At 40.3% G+C, this 21904-nt stretch overlaps 1 protein-coding gene across 2 annotated transcripts in view; it reads right to left on the bottom strand.

The window, feature by feature from the left end:
• The window catches only part of SLC6A1 (solute carrier family 6 member 1), a 66627-nt gene that overhangs the window by 32311 nt on the left and 12412 nt on the right, over positions 1 to 21904 (bottom strand). Inside the window, exon 1 of one of the 2 annotated variants that reach the window (XM_075096598.1) lies at positions 19956 to 20034. The exons of the other annotated variant lie outside the window; for it this stretch is intronic. The gene's annotated coding sequence lies outside the window, so the exon portion shown is untranslated. Of the gene's footprint in view, positions 1 to 19955; positions 20035 to 21904 lie in introns of those variants that run through there. 2 annotated transcript variants of the gene reach the window in all.

Genomic DNA, 21904 nt, shown 5'->3' with positions numbered 1-21904 from the left:
AGGAACTGCAAGAAACATACCCTTTTGGAGGGGGATGCAGAAGAGAGAGAAAGAAAATCCCTGAATCTGAGGGTACCCTTTTCAGATAGAGCTCCAAGCTAAAGCCACATTTTCTTTCTGTTCTATTTCCTTTGATCTTCAAACTTCAATACAAACCTTTAAGTTTAAATGGGATTTCATTCTGAACTACAAGCAGTTTAAACGGAAAGAAATTCTCCACTCTCCCGTCCTGCCGAATTGTGCATTTGAAGCTGCAATATTGAGGTGCCTAGCATATCTATAAAACATTCTGTCTTGAAGTGATAAGGACAATCAGGAAGCTCACTCTGAAGGTAGGAGACAAATGGAATGATTTGCTTTCATTTCACTTAAAAAAAATGAAAGAGAAAAAAAAGTCAAGATAAGTTTGAGAATTTTGCAAGTGGTCAATACATGAAAACCCGTCATTGTTGGTTTTAACTGATAGCTCAGTTGCCTTATATTACCAACAGGGCAAGGTTTCACCCCTGTCCTGAATCATTTTAAGGCTACATTGAAAGCCTGTCTCAAGAGAAGCAGTGGGTCAGATTCTGCTCTAAAGAGTTGGCATCACCCTGAACAAAACACATACTTTCTATGGATTTTGCAGCTATGTATCTAAGCTCTAGTTCCCTTAACATCAATTCAGCAGCATCTCACACTCAACTTTCTGTAACCAAATACCCTTTAAGGGACGCAAATCTTTGATATTCTCCATACTCACGGTAGCAAGTCTTCTACACATGACAATTTGCTCTTGGCAAGGTACCAAATCTGAGGCTCTGTGTGCAGCCCCTACTCATATATGCTTCCTGTGCATCTTCCTGGCACTTCAGCTGCAGGTCCTGGGCTGAGAGAACTCGGGATTCCTTGGTCAAGGGATGCCTCAGTCTAGGGCAGTCATACCTGTGTGGTGTGGCATTTAATTTATATGGCTAATAAAGTACCCAGGTCTTTTTAGCTTTTGACTTCAGTGATGATTCTAAACAGCTTTTAGCATAGGATTATTTAGCATACATTGAAATGTAGTACAAGGGTTACCAGTATGGAAGGCATGTGCATTGTAAACCAATCACTAATTTTGGTTTTACCTTTCTCAAGCTTTCTACCTACTAAGCAGCTTCAAAGCACACTGCTTTGGTAAAAAAAAAAAACCCAAAACCTACCACACCACAAACAATCTCCTTAGGCATCTCCTGTATATCCACTAATATCTCTTCTTGTCTGGGACCATTAAGAATGGCTAGCTCTCACACATTCATTTTAAATATAAGACAAACTATCCACTTTACTTACTACAGTATAAACATAGACTAAGAGTTTACTCATGAAGGAATTGATTTGCTGGTTGTTAAGTTTTTTGGTTTGGGGTTGGTTTTGGATTTTTAGGTCTTTTTTTCTGGCTTTTTGTTGTGGTTTGTTTGTGTGGTTTTTTTTTGTTTGGGTTTTTATTTGTTTGTTTTACATACATTTATTTACAGCAAACTTACCAGACGACATCTATGTACCAACATGGGCATTACTCATAACTGAAAGCCAACTGATAGGGTCATGAAGCCAGATAACAAATGTTGGTTTCTGTCATGAATCAAAGCCTGTTACTTTTATTAAAAAAAAAAAGAGGGACACCATCTGGTGAACATCAACACATCAAGGAGAACACAAGACAATTTGGAACCAAATGCTAATGCTGCAATCTGAAAACCACAGTCAATATTTGGAACAATTTTCCCCTCAAAGTCTATGCCCCAGAACTAGTGCTTGCCAGTTCTGGAAGATCTCCATCAGTGACACTGATGCCACACTGGTCCAGAAGTTAATTGGTATAATTAAGCTGATCAGGATTCCAGACCAACAAGCAGGAGAAGTCGAAAACCTGCCAGTCCCAGACAAAAATATGTCATCTGGGTAAGTTAAGTGCCAGGTTACTTGTTCACAAGGGCCAGGCAAATAGGTTGTTTTTGGAGAGAGCAGAGGTGCTTGAGAAACCTTGTCAGTAACACATCAGGCCTCATTAAAAAGAAAGTGTTAAATCTTCAGTTTCAACCCACTAACCATTTATGTTCTAAAAGGACAGCTGTTCATTCAAAGGCAGAAACTTAACTACTAGTGTCAGTCACTACGAGACAATTTTCCTTGATCTCAAGGGGCATATTTTTCAGTATAAGGTCCAAGCCAGAGTCTTAGAAGGCAAATACCTTTCTCGAGGAGGCAAAGGAAAGAGTTATTTCCCCCCCGCCCCGGGCATTTGTTTGAATAGTAAGCCACTGGGGAAGATTAGGTTAAGCTTGCCATTTTCTAAAGGTACACAGTTCATCAGGAAGAAGTTTAAAAAGGAAAAAATGTGTTTTCATATCAGGTAAGAGTGCACATGTGGCTTACCTTGTTCTCAAAATGGATGAGCCTGCACCAATCTGCAAGATTGCCAGCTTTATTTCCATCTGCCTAACCTGAACAATAGCACATCAGAAAGCATTTTTCCAGATCCACACTTTGGGGTTTGAACATTCATACTGATGCCACTTTTATCTCATTTGACTGTCTAGAAAAAAATCCTAGTTATATCTATTTAATAATAGCAGGCAAAACCTTATTTGCTGCAGCAAATGATCTGGTATGGTTTTTTCCCCCCTTTTTGGAAACTGTTTTTTCTCCCTCTCAGACTTTTACAAGCTTGCAACTGCTGTTTGTGGCACTTGCCAAGGGTAAAGGAATCTAGTTTGCTAATTCAATAATTTGAAAACTAATGACTGTAAGCATGTTCCAGATATCTTAATATCACTTTTATACACAAGCCATGTTCATGACTACATTCTCAGATTAAATAAAAGCACCTTCCAACTGAAGCACTTAGTCTGTGCATATTTTGGGTTCAAGAATTTAGTCTCTTCCTGGACAACAGCTCTACTATTAATTAAATTAACAGCAATAAAAACACAGCTTAAATCTCCTCCCCTAGCTGGGCTGCTCCAAGAACTCCAGCTGGAGCCTAACTTCTGGTTTAAGGCAGCAATCCTTAAGTCCCCCGCCCCTTACAACAGGGGGAGTAATAAGCCATTTACTTCTCAATCAGGGGAGCCTGCTTCAGATTCACCCAAGAAAACACATTTTTTTTAACATTTCTCTTTAAATTTACTCAAGGCCCTTGAATTCCAACACAGATAAAAGCATATATGTGGATGAGATGTGTTTGTAAGTGAAATAAACCAACAAAAAAATCCTATGTGGTCCAACAGCAGCAGTTACATAGCATTCAATTCTGTCTTTTAACATTGCTTTGGGTCAGATCTATAATAGATACTTAAGCCTACAACCCTCCAAAATCAGTGAGAATTCATGCTTAAGGATCATACCTGAAACTGTCCAGAAATCCCATTCTTAACCACCTGTAAAACATGCCTGTCACCAAGCTGCGCTCTAAGCTGGCAGAGAGGATCTTCACTGGAAAAAGCCATGCATACATATGCTACAGAGCACATTTCAAGTGTTAATAAATGACCCCTATTTTTCAGTGTGTCCAAATTAGATTATTGTGCCAGAATTTCTCAAGTGGAGACCTGAGAAAGGTGTCCTCAGGCAATCACAGATGCAATAATACTCTCAATTTATTTCATAAAACAGCTTGAAAATCGGGACAGTCACATTTTCTGGCCAATCAAGAAAATCTGTATTCTCAGCTGCTTATGGATAATAGATAAGCAATGTTATTCAGCGGGCTTCCACTCTCCCAATGTTATTTAGGCTGGATTAGCATCTATTCCTCTGAAGCCACACCATACTACATCTTCTACTCCATGCTTTTCCCTTCAAAGATTTCACTTAATCCTCCCATTGGGGGTCCTCAGGATCAATGCATTCTACTTCGCTTAGTATCTTAGTACTACCCAGACAACCTTTCAAAGCAGTAGATTTCTACGTAAACACAATCTTACAAAAAGATATATTTTCACACTAGAACAAATTAGGGAAATATTAATCTTGCAAGATACCTAGGAGCTCTCTCACCAGCAATAAATTCCTTGCTGTTATATTGATTTTTAAGGTTTAAAAGCCGTCCAATGTAACGATCTAGGATCGTTTGTCCATTTTACAACCATTATAAACTGAGTCTCAGAAAGGTGAAATGGCCACAATCATCTAATAGGAACTGATTAATCTGGAATTGGAACATAGTTCCTCTTCATGACGACCATATCTCGCTCTGAATGATAAAGATTTCCACATTGGTCAAAATGCAAGTTCTCTTGAACTAGAAGATCAGATGTTTGAGTGGCTGTAAACATTTCAAAGTGCAACCTCTTCCCATACAGAGGTCAGTATGGGAGTCTAAGATGGATAACCATCAAATTTTCAAAGGTCACTAATTTTGTTGACTATGAACTTAAAAATAATAGCTTACATAACACCATTCCTTTTCCTCTCTCAAAATCAGAGCACAGTTTGCAGTATCCAAAAGATTTGTCTCACTGATTTACGTGTATTTAAATGAGTACTTTAGAAGTAATTGGGTATCCAGATTCTTGGGGAGCTTTTAGCATCTGAAGTCTGACTATCTCTGCCATAAACAACTTCCCTCTTCACCTATGGTGTTTGATTGCAAGAGGAGCAAGATAGTAGTCAGCCAAAACTCAAACCAGTGTGTAGTAAAAGCTTTGCATAGATTAAACATGGCAAAATCCTGAAGGGTAGTGTCAGCTAATCCCAGCTCCAGAACAGGTTTCAAATGCAAGGCAGAAAGAGCCTCCATTTATTATCAGCTGTTACAATCATAATTTCTGCTTTTCTAACATTTATTTAATATAGCTAATTGAAAATAGTTCAGGGTAGTCAGGATGATACCATTTCAGGCTACTTCACTGTGGTTAAGCACAGACAAGAAATATTCAGAATGCTAGTGGTAAAGATTCCTTGTATCACATAACAAATTAGCACAAGCTACAGAAAGTGTTTATCTACACTAAACAACGCAGTATGGCATGAAGACAGTTAAAACAGCTCTGAAAAAGCTAGCTCAGCTACTGCATGCAGCACAGTTGAATAAGCTCATCAATTTACTCACTGTAGCATTTCTAGTACCCAAGCTAATTCGCTGAGTTAGGTTTATTTGCTTGACTATGTTGGCACTGGTAATTTCAATGCTATTTGCATCACTGCAGTATGTGGCATTTGTTGCCCTCAATATTTGTCAGTTTATCATCACAGTGTCACAGTTTAGCATGCTTTAGCAATGCAATTGAGTGGTACACAGCTGAAAAACAATATAGAGCACTATATTAATGCACTGATCCAAAGTAAGCTTCCCAACCTGTGTTCATGGAGTAGGTAAACCTTTTGACCTTTGTTCAGTGAAATCTGACATTGTTGCTTATGACATTACTGTGCCCACTCACAGACTTCCAGACTACCTGTTTATTTCATCACTTTTGCATTTCCATTTTCACTAGCTCCTGCCCTAGTAGTGAGGGAGAAAAGGGGAAGGAGAAAGTTGACTGTACTGAAAAGAGAGTAAAAAACTCCTCTAGTCTCACAGACTATGATTATATACACTGTGACTTTTATGTAAAACCTCTTAAGTCCATCTTGTGCTTTCTTTCTCCTACCTCAAGTACCCGAAATTTCTCTGACTTACCTTTTTTCCTAAGAGAAGTCTGCCTTTCAAAGCAGTATTCAGATAAAGAAAAAGAAACGTGAAGAATATTTTTCTTCTCCATTCTGTCCCTTATGCCATGTACAAATGGCATATTATTGGATGCATGGCTATGATATGATGAATGACCCAGCTCCTAGAGGACCAAAGATTATGGCAGCCACCACAAAGTATCACTGACATCACCTGCCAGGGTATAATGTTTGGGGGATTAACAAAACCAAAACCTAAAAATCCCAGCCTAATTGTAATCACTAAGCAGACCTGCATGTGCTGTATGTTGCATTATTAAGTTCCTGGTTTATTTTTGTCTGTATTACATAAGCCTGACAAGTATTCCATGCATTTTCTCCCACTTTAGCTCATAGATCTTACAGTTCTTTAGGCAAAATTTCTTGTTTAAGACCATCCATTGTATTAAGTCTGACCCACCTGATGGAAAAGTGTTGCCAAGACCCATAAGTAGGAACCTTTGTTGGCATCTAAGGAAGCAGCAGATAGCCAGGGTTAAGAACCTTAGTTTCTCAATTGCATTATAAAACTAAACAAGCAATGCTAAAAAGGTGAGGAAGATTTCTGTTAAGAATGGCTTTTATATTTAAGCAACAATTATATTAACTGTGTTATAAAAGTGGATGCACTAGTATAATTATACACACACAAAACTACTTAAAATCTGACATTAATGTATTTCTTCACTGTCTCACTGCTTCAGATTATTTCCTTTTAAAAACAACAACAACAAATATGTTCAGACCAAGGAAAATGTTGAAGGTGGCAGGATCTTTCTAAGTCCTGAATATCCCTCATACGACTGCACTTTAAGGTCCTACCGAACCAAGAGCAGCTTAATTGCCTGCAATTGCAATTCCAGTCACTGCAAATCATATATAGCTCTCCCATAAAAGCCTTAAGAGATAAGACTTAATTAGCATCCCTGATTAAATAGCAATTCATACAGCCATTATATCTTCCAGCTAGGGAGTGCAGTTCTCTGAAGAAGCAGTGAAGGAAAACAAACACACACACCTCCTCCCCCAACCCAAAACTCACCACTGCCTACTTTCTTCAAACTTTGTAATGGCAAACGTTGATTATTTATGAAGGAAATACTACTGCTAGACACACTTTGAACACTCCTAGGCAAAGTTTCCATTTCCAGGCTTGACCTGAGAGATTACAGACCCCAGTAGAAACAATGGTAATTATAACAATATAAAGCACTTCAGAGAGAGCAGCACCAACACTAAGCATGAAAAGACTCCCACAGGCAGTCATGTTTCAGCCTGCAGTACTGGGGAAGAGAAAGGGTGCAAAACCACAACCCAACAAACCACCACAAAAGAAGAACCCTACATCACTGATAATTTTCTAAAGAACAAGCATCTCTGAAGCTCAGCTCAGCTCTTATTCTGTCCTTCTTCCACTTCATACTTCTGAAACACATCACAGCTGGAAAGGATTAACTCCTTCTTGGAACAGCTGGGATTGCAATTCTTCATCCCCCTTGCTCTTTGGGAATCCTAAATCACTGGAAAAAAAGTAAGCAAGCACAATACTAAGAGGCAGAGTGTATATATCCATAGAGACTTCCTCTCCATGTTCTGATAGGACCACATGGCAGCAGCCAGATATGACTATATGCTGTAGTAAGAGCTGGTGTTTTGTGGTATAGGCAATCCCTTAGTTTCTGAATTTCCAGTGCCTGCATATACTTATTCACCTATTGGTTCTGTTCAAAAGGTGCTAGCTTGTCCCTGTTTCTTGCTGGATTTGGGAACATCTTCAGACAACAAGGAGCAGCATCTGAGTGCATGTAGTAGATAATGCAATAGAAACAACTACTTAACTCCAGACAGCTTACACACTGGCCATACTCTTCCCAGGCTGGAAGGATCATGTCAGCCCCCTATGAAGCCTGATAACATGGTCATTTTATGATGCCATGCCAAGTGGGAAAAAATTCAAGCAGCAGTGGTGAGACAACAACAATGAATTATGGAAAGGGAACAAAAGTAATTTAGGAGTTCATGTGCAATGACCATCAAAGAAGAATGAGATTTTAACAGGATTAGAGGTATACAGGTACCAGAATTAGCAATATGGATCATCTATTACAGAACACACTCAGTTTTCAAGTCCTGAAGACAAATTATTTTTGGCTTTTAAGGATAAGGCACAGGGTCAAGAACTGATTTATAGATGAAGTCCTGGATACTACCCTAACTGTTCTAGGGCAGCACATTGAGATTTTGAAGCTTATATCTTAGACAGTGGAGAATTACACTGCAGCAATATTCCTTCACTCATCCAAATTGGAAATCTTAGATAAGTGAAGAAAGTATGTCATGAGGATAAATACACTGTCATAGGACAAGAATCCAGGAAATTAGCTAGACAGACAGAACAATGACAGATGGGATATAAGACTGAGTTACTGTATTTAGTATTTGAAACGTCATTTGGATAGTATTCACTGCTGATGTGCCTTCTGAGGGTTGCCAAGTCCTGTTCTATTGGCCTTCAGAAAGCCAGAGGTCAAATTTACATGTAGAAGTCTGAATACTCATTCATATTTGAGCATTCCTTACCTACTGGTAAAAAGCACTTTGTTCTTGACTAAACTTTCTGGAAGAGATCTATTCTTTGCAATATAGCCCTTATGCACTACATACATTCCTGTGTTTCTTCTAGCATTCTTCATTTCTGCCTCTTATCCTATTTCATCCTCTTTTCTTTACAGAGATCCTGGAGTAGCATACATTCCTGTAGAACTGAAGGAAACTCATTTTTCCATCAGTCTTCTCTTACAGTTACCACCTGCTAAATATTATGTAGGTATTTGATATCAACATTCAAAGTACTGCTTGCTTTTTGATGTTCAACAGCCTCACAAATGCTGTTTGTCTATAATTTCTCTAGCTTAGCCAATGCCACTGGTTCTATCTGAGAAAGTGAATAACCAAGATTTTTGGATGAAGGCCTTCAGTGTCTGAAAGAACTCAAGACCATCATTGGGCATGCAAAATAACTTACAGATGAATCTGAAGCAGTTTGTTATTTGCACTGTAATACATGACTGCTCAGTTGAAGAAAGAAGCTTTGAAAAACATATGGTACCAATTACCTATATCCTACTGTAACCAAAACTTTTTCTTTTCAGACACAGTTTATCTGCACTGCTTGGCAGCTCAGCTGTCCCCCTCTCTCCTCTTGAGGAATACTACCACATGCAGGTACTATTTATATGCTAGGGAAATTATTTCTGCAACCATATTCTTCACAATGAGCCTATCCTTGTGTTCCATCCAAAAGGTGTCATGATTTGTTACCGTGACAAGTGCCTTGGCACTTTTTTAAAAGTAAATCCAGGGTCTTGGCAAAATGTCAGCTTTAGTAATTGCACTCAGTTTACCTGCAGTTTACCTGTAGTTTTCTTCCATTTTGCCAGTTCGAGGGAAGGGAGCAGCCAGAAACAGGTGCATAATGTATACCAACTCCTGGCTATGTGGTTGGTGCCATCGTGAGGGGTTTGGCTTTTACGACAATGGGGTGTTCTACAATGACGACAACATGCTAGGGATGGATGGAATCCATCTGTCTAAAAGGGGTAGGGGAATCTTCAGCAGTAGGCTGGCTAATTTGTGAGGCGGGCTTTAAACTGAAGTACTTGGGCGTGGGATCTGTGGAGAAAACGCTCACACCAGCACATCCAACGGGGGAGTAAGTCAGGCCAAGCAGTGTGGTGACAAAGGTTCCTTAGCTGTCTCCCAAGAGGTGAAACAAAAGAGTAAACACCTCAAGTGTATGTACACAAATGCACGCAGTCTAGGCAACAAACAGGAGGAACTGGAGGTCCATGCCCACTCAGAAGGGTACGATATCACAGGAGTAACAGAAACAGGGTGGGACACCTCAAACGACTGGGGGATCGCAATGGACGGTTACAAGCTCTATCGTAAAGACAGGCAAGGTAGAAGAGGTGGAGGAGTTGCACTCTACATCAAGGAACACCTTGAATGTATTGAAGCCAACTATGGTGATTGTGACTGCTCTATTGAATGCCTCTGGGTTAAAGTCAAAGGGGTCATATCCAAGCAGGACCTCACAGTGGGCATCTGCTATCGACCTCCTAACCATGATGACGAAGCCGACGAAGTGATATTTGGGGCACTAAAGCAAGTTTCTGGCCAACGCAACCTGGTCCTGATGGGTGACTTCAACTACCCAGACATCTGCTGGAAGAACAATACGGCAGCTTGCATGTCATCCACCAAATTCCTGGAATGTATAGAGGACTGTTTCCTGATACAAATGTGAGATGTGCCAACCAGGAAGGAGGCGCTTCTGGACTTGCTATTCACTAACCAAGAAAGCCTGCTTTGTAATACCTTGGTTAGTGATAGCCTTGGCTGCAGTGACCACAATACTGTGGAGTTCGGGATCCTGCTGAGTATGCTGAAGGTCAGCCCTAAGACAAGGATTCTGGATTTTAGAAGAGCAAACTTCAGTGCACTAAGGGCTCAATTGGGAGGGATTCAATGGGAGGCTTCCATGGAATACAAAGGAGCTAGTGAGAGCTGGGAATTCTTCAAGAACTTTCTATTGGAAGCACAAAGCCAATTTATCCCCTACAAAGGAAAGGGAAGTAAGTGGAACAAGAGGCCCCCATGGCTCAACCATGGTCTCCTGGGTCTACTCAAATCCCAAAGGGAAGCACACCAGAAATGGAGAAGTGGAAGATTATCTGCTGAGCCAGAGAGTGCAGAGATGCAGTTGGAAAAGCAAAAGCCCAACTCGAATTGAAACTGGCTGTAGACACAAAAAATAACAAGAAAGGGTTCTTCAGACTTGTCAACCACAAGCAGAAAAAGGAGGAAAACATAGGCCCACTGTTAAACAGAAAAGGAGAATCAATCACCAATGATGCTGAAAAGGCAGAGGTCGTCAACACCTTCTTCACCTCGGTCTTCACCAGCACTGTAGGGTCCCAGGCTTTGGGAACAAAATTGCCAATTGAACCAAACACCGACCCACCATCAGTGAAGGAAGAGTTAGTATATGAACTACTACAGGAGTTTGACCCCCACAAATCAATGGGCCCTGACACCATCCACCCAAGGGTGTTGAGAGAGCTTGCTGACTGATCATTGCAAGGCCGCACTCCATAATCTTTGAGAAGTCATGGAGAACAGGGGATGTCCCAGAGGACTGGAGGAAGGCAAATGTTACCCCTACCTACAAGAAAGGCTCGAGGGAGGATCCGGGTAACTATAGGCCCACTAGCCTTACTTCAATCCCTGGGAAAGTTATGGAACAAATCCTTCTGGGGGCCATCACAAGTCAATTGAAGCACATGATTGGGAAAAGCCAACATGGCTTCACTAAAGGCAGATCATGCTTGACTAACCTGGCGGCCTTCTATGACAAAGTGACTTGCCTGGCTGACATTGGGCAGGCAGTGGACATTGTTTACCTGGACTTCTCCAAGGCCTTTGATACGGTCCCCCATAGTCTCCTCCTGGAGAAATTGATGTGTTATGGCCTAGACAAGTGGTCTGTGCAGTGGGTGGGGAACTGGCTGACAGGCCACACCCAAAGGGTGGTGGTAAATAGCTCTTCCACAAACTGGCAACCTGTCACTAGTGGAGTCCCCCAGGGATCGATATTGGGCCCAATGTTATTCAACATCTTTATAAGTGATCTGGACAATGGCATCAAGTGTAGCCTGGTGAAGGTTGCTGATGACACCAAGTTGAGAGGGGAAGTAGACACTCCAGAAGGAAGAGCTGCTCTGCAGGGAGATCTGGATAGGCTGGAAGGGTGGGCCACCAAGAACCTTATGAAGTTCAACAAGGAAAAGTGTAAGATCATGCACCTGGGAACACATAATCTGGGAATGCAGCACAGACTGGGGTCCACCTGGTTGGAGAGCAGCTCTATGGAAAGGGATCTGGGGGTCCTGGTGGACAGGAAGCTCAACATGAGCAAACAGTGTGCTGCTGCAGCCAAGAAGGCCAACAGGATGCTGGGTTGTATCAAAAAGGGCATTGCCAGCAGAGAGAAAGAAGTCATTATCCCACTCTACTCAGCGCTTGTCAGGCCACACCTGGAGTACTGTGTACAGTTCTGGTCCCTGCTATACAAAAAGGATGTAGACAGGCTGGAAGGGGTCCAGAGAAGAGCCATGAAGATGATCAAAGGACTGGGAAGCCTGCCATATGAGGATAGGCTGGGAGAACTGGGTTTGTTCAGCCTTGAGAAAAGGAGGCTTAGAGGGGATCTTATCACCATGTACCAGTACTTAAGGGGTAGCTACAAAGAAGATGGAGACTCCCTTTTTACGAGGAGTCCCATGGAGAGGAGAAGGGGGAATGGACACAAATTGCTCTTGGGGAGATTCCGATTGGACACAAGAGGGAAATTTTTCACAGTGAGGACAGTCAACCATTGGAATAATCTCCCCAGGGAAGTGGTTGACTCATCCACATTGGACACCTTCAGGAGTCATCTGGACAAGGTGCTGGGCCATCTTGTCTAGACTGTGCTCTTCCTAGAAAGGTTGGTCTAGATGATCCCTGAGGTCCCTTCCAACCTGGGATTCAGGGGATTCTGGGGTTTCGGGGGATTCTTTTCTAACAAACAGCTGATGAATTCTACCCCAGATGTGGCTGGTAGCATATCCCAGGTTCCAGGAAGCTGTTAAATCAAAGAACAAAACTTAATAATGATCATCATAATTATAAGCCTTATTTCTCATGTATCTGCCCTACAGGTATTTTTTGCTCTTTTTCAGCTCCCAGAATCCTATCACAATAATAGCTGGACTAAGTAGAAATCACAGGAGTAAATCTCTGAGGACACTTTCTCTTTGAAATGCTGGTCAGAAAGCCAGAAAGAATACCAATGGCACATTAAAGCTCATTCCCTCAGCCTACAGCAGCAACTTGGTAGTGTTTAGTTACCTCCTATTTAAAAGTTTCCAACCCTTAGCTGAAAAGAAAGTCCCACAGTCACATGGGTAATAGTGCCAAATACTAGCTTCTGAAATAATTAATTCGGCATCATTTCCCTTTCTGCTGTTTTTATAAGGCCATTGTCATATTTAAGAGCTAAAGTAATATAAAAAATTTATTTGCAAAAGCCAATTACAAAACAGCTTCCTCTAGAAAAAAAAAAAAACAACAAAAGAAAAAACAAAAAAGAAACAGACACACATGAAAACTGCTACAAAAAGCCCCCCAAATTACATAAACATCTTTCTATCCTTGGGTTACATCTCAGGCTCCATTAACTTCAAACAATTTGGAAATGAGAACATGCTACAAAAAGCACTTTAAAAAACAGAAAAACAAAGACAGCAGTACTATGAAGTACCGTGTTTATTGTACGCCAATATAACATCCTCGCTCAGTTTATCAATTTCCAAAAAAGCCCCAAACACATGAATTTTTGTAGTGGCAGCTCTGCAAGCTCACCTGAGATCTAAAAGGGAAGAGTTGTTCTGAATAGCTCATCACTTGTCACCACCCCCCAGCATGAACACTTGTCAGTGTCATGTATTGCCAGGTACTCTGTAATTTATTGCAAAGGAGAGTGCTGGATGTTCCACAGCCCTCCTGAACTAATTTTTTGTACTTTTTGAAAACAATTTTCTAGGCCATCTAGCTGGGAATGTCACCTTCCAAATGTGAAGCAAATAACTGCTGCTTTCTCAAGCTCTAAGAACACAGCGTTCTGTAGTAGAGCTTTACTTTTCTTTTTATTAAATATATACAGCAGTGATGGCACAGGCAAAATATGGTATTTTTTCATAACTTAAATATTGGATGAGAACTACACATTTGCCCTCTTTAAATCTAGCTCTGCACTTTTTTTTTTTTACTAAAATGGGTAAGATTTTCTTTATACTAGTGAGATTTATGCACATGCTTGAAATTAAGGTAACATCCAGGAAGTTTAACATAGCTGAATCAGGGCCATATACAAGGCAAAGTTGCTCTGGCCAGTAAGACTGAGTGTCAGGAGATGTGGGTTGGACGGTCATTTCTGCTATGTGCCTCCTAAGATAGGTTAGAGATGTCATAATGTCCCTCAGTCTTATTTCCTTGTTGTTATTAGCTGTCTGACTGCAGCAATCAAAAAGCTGTGTACATGAGCAAGACCCCATTGAAAAAAGGGCAACTATCCCCCACAGTTTTTCTCTTCACAGCTATATTACGTATATGGTATAGCTTAAAATAATATTAGCTGGGGGCTGTTCTGTACCGTTTCTTTTACTTGGGTCTGCATACAAATTGCTTAGCCATTCTGTTGTTCATGAGTAAGCCAAAACCAGCTCCGTTTCCTCTCTCAAGTATCTATCTATGCTGTGGCAGTACCAGGAGGAAAGCATTCATGAAAGTGAAGAGGCATGGTTCCAAGAGGCGTGCAAAGGAGGAGATGGTTCCATTTATTGGGAAGGGCTGAACATCTTTTTTTTTTTGCCTCACTACAAGTGCTTCAATTAAAAAAAAAAAAAGCATATGTATCGTAACAACCGGTTCAAGGCTTCACAGTAATTAAGTGAGAGAACCCTAGTAAGCACTTAACTTTTCTGGTTTCTGTGACTAGGAAAACTAACAACTATTCAAAAGATGATCTTACTTCAATGAATTTTAAAATGAACAAAACAAGATAATATTCAGTCGCAACATTTCTGAAGAAAATTCCGATCCTAATGCAAGACCACTGACCAGCAACACACCCCTCATGACAGAGCTCCTAGATAATAGCTGCAGGTATAAGGAATACAGCTCCACTCCCTCCACTGTCCCTTGTACCTAGATGGCAAACAAAGGACAGGAAAAAGTAGACAGCAGGCAGAATATCTGCCATGGAGAATCCCAAGGCAGCTTTCCATTCAGTAGAGTATCTTACAACTTTGTGACCAAACCACCATTCTACCCTGTGAACAATGAGTTTGTAGAACTCAATTTTAAAACCCATGAATTTACAGTACTATTTTTCTATTTACCAACTAAAGGTGACTACACAGACAATTTTCCAGTGACTCTCATTCACTTACCAAGACAGAAGCAAAGCTGTCTGCATTTTACCAGGGCAGCATTTGGCTTTAGGAAGGTTCCCTAACTACTTTGATTCTAGGTTTCAAGCTGGGAACACTGTGGTCCTACAGAGTCGCAGTATTCCTGAAGGAACTAAAACTGTCCCTCATGTTTCACTCCTGCAAGTGCATTCTTCCATCCACCTTGTGATCCCTTCCCCTCACACTAAGAGCTTGACTGAAACTCTGAAATTTTGGAAATAAAATGCTTTTCCCATTATACAGGCCTCAAAAGTTTCAAATGAAGTAAGACAATATTGGTCCCACAACTCTTCCAGCCTCAGAAATGGGATGCTAAAGAAATACAAGCTTTTTTTGGGAATATAGAATTAACCTTGGAAGAGAAAGCATTCAAAAGACTGAGAAGTGTCCCAAAACAAATACTGACCTATATAATTCAATAGCTTTTTTTTGGCGAGGCATGAGCAGATACTACTTCACTGATTGAAGTGAATAGGCTCAGTGCCAAAGCTATCAAAGGAATTATATTTGTTTATGCTGCTGGGAAGTTCTGCTCTTTGCACAGCATTCAGTGAGGTGTAAAATGAGGACTTAATGTTACTTGCTTGGACTCATTTCAAAAGCAATTGCTGCACCTGTTCATACCAACACACACACTATAAATTTTTCTATTTTTCCTAGAAGTCAATACCATAAAACCTGGATTGAAATAATATGATGTATATTCCTACACATTTCTTTATTCTTTACCAATTACCTCCTTTCTAAAATGCATTCATTTTCCTGAAGGAAAAAAAAAAAATCTATTACTGCCTATTAGATAATAACCGATTCATAGAATCATTTTGGTTGGAAAAGACCCTTAAGATCATCAGGTCCAACCATTAACCTAACATGGCCAAGTCAACGACTAAACCATGGCCCTGAGCACCACATTGACATGTCTTTTAAATACCTCCAGGGATGGTGACTCAACCACTTTCCTGGGCAGCCTGTTCCAACACTTAACAATCCTTTCAGAGAAGAAATTTTTCCTAATATCCAATCTAAACCTTCCCTGGTGCAACTTGAGGACATTCCACCTTCTCCTATCGTTTGTTACTTGGGAAAAGAGACCAGCACCCACCTCACTACAACCTCCTCTCAGGTAGTTGTGGAGAGCGATAAGATCTCCCCTCAGCCTCCTCCAGGCTAAAACAACCCCAGCTCCCTCATCTGCTGCTCATAAGACTTGTTCTCCAGACCCTTCATCAGCTTCGTTGCCCTTCTTCAGACACGCTCCAGCACCTCAATGTCTTTCTTCTAGCGAGGAGCCCAAAACTGGACGCAGGATTCAAGGTGTGGTCTCATCAGTGCCAAGTACAGGGGTACAATCACTTCCCTAGTCCTGCTGGCCACACTATCGCTGATAAAATCCAGGACAATATTGGCCTTCTTGGCCACCTGGGCACACTGCTGGCTCATATTCAGCCGGCTGTTAACCAGCACCCCCAGGTCCTCTCTGCTGGGCAGCTCTCCAGCCACTCTTCCCCAAGCCTGTAGCCTTGCGTGGGGTTGTTGTGACCCAGCACTGAGCCCTGTTGAACCTCATACAATTGGCCTCAGCCCATCAATCCAGCCTGTCCAGGTCCCTCTGCAGAGCCTCCTATCCTCAAGCAGATCAACACTCCCACCTTGCATCTTCTCTCCGCAAGAAAAGAAATATTTCTGTATTACACAATACAGAACAAAATAATGAATACTGAACATAAGCAACATATCCTGGCTCCTCTGAAGCCAGATATTAACCAGGAAAAAGGGACTCAAAGAATAATGCACAGAATTTAATTGTATACTCCTTTGACTGTAATAAAATAACTAATGGCAAAACAAGTCAGATTTCTTCACAGACAAATATTAGTTCTTAACCGCATAGCGCAGATAGAGTGAAGTGTTCCCTCCTCTGATTTAGCTCTAAGCCAGCCTAAAGCAATCATAATGGACTTACACCAAGTACAGTGCCAGTCTGCAGGGATTGTACAAACAGAGGGCTTGGTTCTGTTAAGCAGTGAATATCCTCAACTTCCACTGGGAGCTTATGTTACTTTGAAGGAAAAGGGCATTAGGCTAAATGGATCAAAATTTAACAAGCCTAAACAAACAAACAGAATGACATGCTATAAAGTTATTGCAGTAAGGACAGAAATATTAACCTCCCTATAGCTATTAGAATTTGCTTTCAACGATCAACTTAGAAGAAGCAGAGAAATTGACCAACCTCAGTGGCGTGCATATAATTTCTTGATTTGTTAAAATTCTTCTATAAGCTGTTCAAATGTAGACAAATAAAAAACCAAAACAGCTCACACAGTGCACATCATGGACCCAATAACCTCCAGAGGTTCTTCCCAATCTAAATTTTCTATGATTCTGTATCATCAGATTTCATGATGCCCACCACATCTCTAGAGGCGCCCGCTGCTCAGAGATCCTAGGAAAAGGAAGATGTGTCAGGCCCCAGTACTGCCATTTCTCTTGCTTAATTCTTTATACTAAGACAGCTGCTGTGGATAAAGCTTTCCATTGAGGAAGGCAGGATATTTTTAAATGGAGCACATAGACTCCAAATATTATTTCATAGTTACATAAATGTTCACTGAAGTGCCTCCAACCAGTAGAGGACAGGCTACATTAAGATATCACTAGTTTTAGACTTCCATCATTCCTATCTTCAAACCATATGACGCCTTCACATGGCTACCTGTTAAAAGGGACTCACCAGCATGTGTCTCAAACTCTCATAACAACCTTATGGGATAGTTACATGTAGGGCAAGGCTGGTACATTGTTTAAGAAAGCAAAATTTCTATTTGCTTGCCACACTTTAGAAGGGCCAATGCTACTTTATACACTTTTATAGTCTGTTCCGTTTTTTTCAGGTTTGTTCATAAAAAAAAAAGCTTGTGCAATGGCTATCAGCAAGTCATCACTTACCTCACTGAAAGGTAAAGGGAGACTGGAGAAAGCTGGTTTCTCTTATGCTGCGGAAGCATTTGTGGGTATCAAGTAGTACAATGAAAAAAAGACAGCAAAAAGAGTAAAAATTCTCTATTTCTTACAACTAATACATAAGAAAAACACAACTATGGTAGCATTATTTTAAAACAGTATATTCCATTTCCAATTCATTCACAATATTTGCAAAGGGAATGTCAAAGATTTATATATCATTAAGAGAATGTTGATAAAAGATCACCACTGGATTATGTTAAATAATGCAGCTGAATTTTTCAAAGGAGCCAAAAATACATATGTGTGCATTTCAGTGGGATTAAGGTATCTATATTTGTTAGACTTCTAAGAAAAAGAAGAAAGTACCCTGAATGATTAATGTCTACTTTGGTTCTGAAAGACTAGATTTAATTATGTTTTGGTTTAATGGCTGGCACATACTAGGAAAGTAAAGATGCAGATGAGAGCAGGAAAGGGATTACATCTGCCAATCATACTCAAAAATAGCACTACCATTTTTAAGACCCATTGGACCAAATCTTGAAGCCTTTTATTAGCAAAGAAATTCCCATTAACTGAGAATGTTCCACACAAGACAGCACTCCATACCTTGCATAATTCAGCTACTGAATACGAACTACTGTTTCTAACTCTTCTAGTATTCAATTTTTATTATGCATAACACACTCCAGTGCATATAACAGCTCTTTTTAGGGCTTATCACTGTAAGATGACAAAGTGTCAGCTTTAAGCTACCCTTGAAAATTTCCCCTCCCTGTAAAGATGCCAATCTGAGATTCCACAAGCAAAGGCATGTTCGTGTTCTATCACATGTCAGCAGCTATAAACAACAGCCTGAAGGGTGCTTTTTCCTCCCCCCTCTCCCATAAACAAAGGAAGTCTCTATTCCTGTAGTAGTAGATCTTTCACGAAAACTGTGAATTTGACTGCTACACGGCAGAGAACTCATGCTCCTGCTAAATAAAGTTCCATGGAAATAAACTATGATGTTGGAGACATTTATTTGCAAGACAGTTTAGACACCCTGAAACACAACCCATTCAGTGGTATATTATGCATCCTCTGCACATCCAACCAGTGACAGAATTTCACCTCTGATTTCAAGGAAGCTATCGTCATTATTCAAACAATATAGCACCTTATCCTAAATTGAATGCAGATTTGTTTAGTTTGTTGTTCTCAAAGTGGAAATATTTTGTGGTAGCAACAGTGACATTAGGTAGCTAGGACTGAATTAATCCTATCAAAAAAAAAGTGGAAGGAGCATTTTTCTGTGGTACCTGTCCTCCAGACAGAACAATAACCAATTCAGCTTTCCTGATGAAAATAAGGACTCTCCCTGACAATGTGTCAGGACAGCCCAGCTGTCATCCAGTCAATGTTTTATGCTTCCCATAACAGTGTCTAAATGCACAGCACTGTATTGTCCACTACTGTAAGTGTATCATAGCTCCACTGACCTTGACTGGCTGCAAAGATCCCCTGGCTTTTTCACTTCACTTACATTTCAACCCTCTTCCAGCTCCCTGATTTCCACTACAAGAGCTTCCTGCTGGAAAAGCAGGACTAATTTCTAGCAGCATAAATCCTCTACCTTGAAGGTAGGAACATCATGGAGAAAGATTGCTGTACAACTAACACTCATAGCTAGGACTAAACAATAAATCTTGTTACAAACACTCTCAGAAGATAAACAACTACATAATGACTTCACACATAAACACAGCAAATGCCTTTAAAAAAAATAAACAAAGCAGTGTGATCTTAACTAGCCCAGCCCGGTAGAAAAGACAAGTGAATGTAGCCAATCTACAGATAGGCTTACAATGTGTCACACAGAAACCAACTCAGCATAATCATTGACAATATAAGTAGAGCAGGATGTATGGTACCCATGTAAATCTTCTTACACCAGCCATTTTCTGCTGAAGTGCATTAATACTGTGTTGATGAATAAAACTATCTGGAGACAGTCATACATTTTCCTTTCAGACACACATGGCAGATGCTAAGTGTAATAATCTCTTGTGCTCCTCATTCTGACCCCATGTTAGCTCTTAAACAAGAATTTTTAGAGTTTTTGTTGTTTGCTTTTTTAAAACATGGGTGCAGCATTCCTCAACTCAGAAGTTTTTGCTTGCTTACACTCCTAATCCAGAAGCAAGCAAGAAACAGTGACAAGTCTGAGGTACTGCAATTTGAAGTTGTTACCTGTTGCTATTCAAAGCTCTTCAGCTGCAAGCTGTTCTCTCAGACCTAAACTTCTTCAACGGGCCCAGTGCCAAATCCCACACCTGCTGGGGAAAGCAAAATTACTTAGAGCAAACCTGCTTATTACCATCCAGCCAAGAAGTTGCAGACCAAATGGAATAAAATAGTGCATGAAGGACATAAAATGCCCAGTTACGTTCCTTGGCCATTCTTTAAACCCAAAGGGTCCAAGCAAGAGCAACCACTCTTCCAGCAAGAAGCAGCCATCATTTAAGCACTGCTTCTTCCACTGTTGCCAGAAGTCTCCTATGTGCAGCAAGGCAGGCAGGGAGTTTGGCCTTGACAGTTTTTATCTGCTTTCCAGAGAAGACACCAGAGGATAAGGCTAGATTCTTTTAATTGTGGCCATTCCTTTGTAGTGTTAATTATTTACATGTCTTTCTATTCACAAGGGAAATAAAACTGATATATCTTTGTGCAATTACAGCTATTTTTCCTCATTCTGTGCTTCAGCAATAAGAGTGCATTTGCTAACAGCTTAGGCTGTTAGCATTCCCCTGCCCCCCATCTCACCTCTAACATCAGTACATCCATAAATGAAAAGAATTCAACTGTAGCCATAATATGCATGGCTTTCAACTAGCAGGTACTTGCACATTCACATATTTAGCTGCCGTATCTTAGGCACCTCTCAGCAATACTTTTCTTTAACCACTTGAAGCAAATCATGAGGTAGGCAGCTCTGCCCTTGAATGCAATTCTGTTGCAATTTTCTACAACCTCAAAAATAGTGGCAAAAGGAACACATAGTGGCCTCATGAAAGAAAACCAATATCTTATAGGATTCACTCAGAAAGCATTTGTTCCTCAGAAATAAAATAGCTTTTGTGTTACTCAGAAGACAAGGCAGCAAGTCCTTATATAAAGAACAAAAGAGCAAACTAAATAGTGTTGCCTTTCTAATACTGTCAGTGCTGACACAGATGCAATCTACAAATAATGGTGTGTGTTTTTAAACTAGATTTTTTAAAAAATTAGCTAGAAAACTTGTGAATTTTTTCAAAGGTCCATCTAAGCATTTCCCAAGCCCATATTTGTCCATTATTAAACCACTTTGGCTAAGAGATACATATTCTTTTAAAATAAAAGCTATTCTCTGATAATTTTCATTTAAGCCTTCCCCACCTATAAGACTTTATCTTAATGAAATACCCATTTATTTTTATGTAATCTGCATAAAGAAAAAGTGGAATACAATGCCGAAACTCAGTTTTGAATATAAAAAGAGTATAAAGATATAATAAATAAATTCCAGCAGTCACAGTTCAGCTCCCTTTTGTGGGAGGAATTTTACTGAGACAAATCAAAATGTTCCATGGCCTCTCTAAATTGCTTTTGAACATTGGATTTGATATAAATAATAAAGAATTGGAGGTGCTCAAGGACAATTTCCATTGAGACTTCGCTAGTAGTACGTCATCAGTCTGTAAATCTGTCAAGTCCCTTGGAGACCCTTGGCAACTGCTTTTGTACATCTAGCGCCTCCTTGGAAACTTGTGTAAAATCAAAATCATCCTTATGCTCAGTGGAAATTTATATACTTGGAGTAGCTGAATGCAAATGTGGGAAAATAATCTTCCTCACAGTCCTCTGAGCGTCACTGTGAAGCAGAACCATCAATCTCCTTTTTCAGCCAGCCACGAAGATTAAATTCTACCACGTGTATCTATGCGCTGTCAGGTATTGCTACTTCCTCTTGAAGGCTTAAAGACTGCTATGAGCACCTGAAAAGGGAGTTCCAAATGATAAAGCATAGACAGTCTCCATTTGCTTGTACTCGAAAAACCAGCAACACCCTTCCTCTACTCCTTAGAGGACTTAAATGCCAGGGCCAGATTCACAACTAGTAAAAATTATTGTTGATCCATACAAGTCACTCCCCTTTCCAA

The sequence above is a fragment of the Phalacrocorax aristotelis genome, chromosome 6, assembly GCF_949628215.1.
Source record: "Phalacrocorax aristotelis chromosome 6, bGulAri2.1, whole genome shotgun sequence".
In the NCBI taxonomy this organism is placed as follows: Eukaryota; Metazoa; Chordata; class Aves; order Suliformes; family Phalacrocoracidae; genus Phalacrocorax; species Phalacrocorax aristotelis.
Note: the sequence above shows the minus strand (reverse complement) of the source record. Positions and strands in the feature narration are given on the sequence as shown.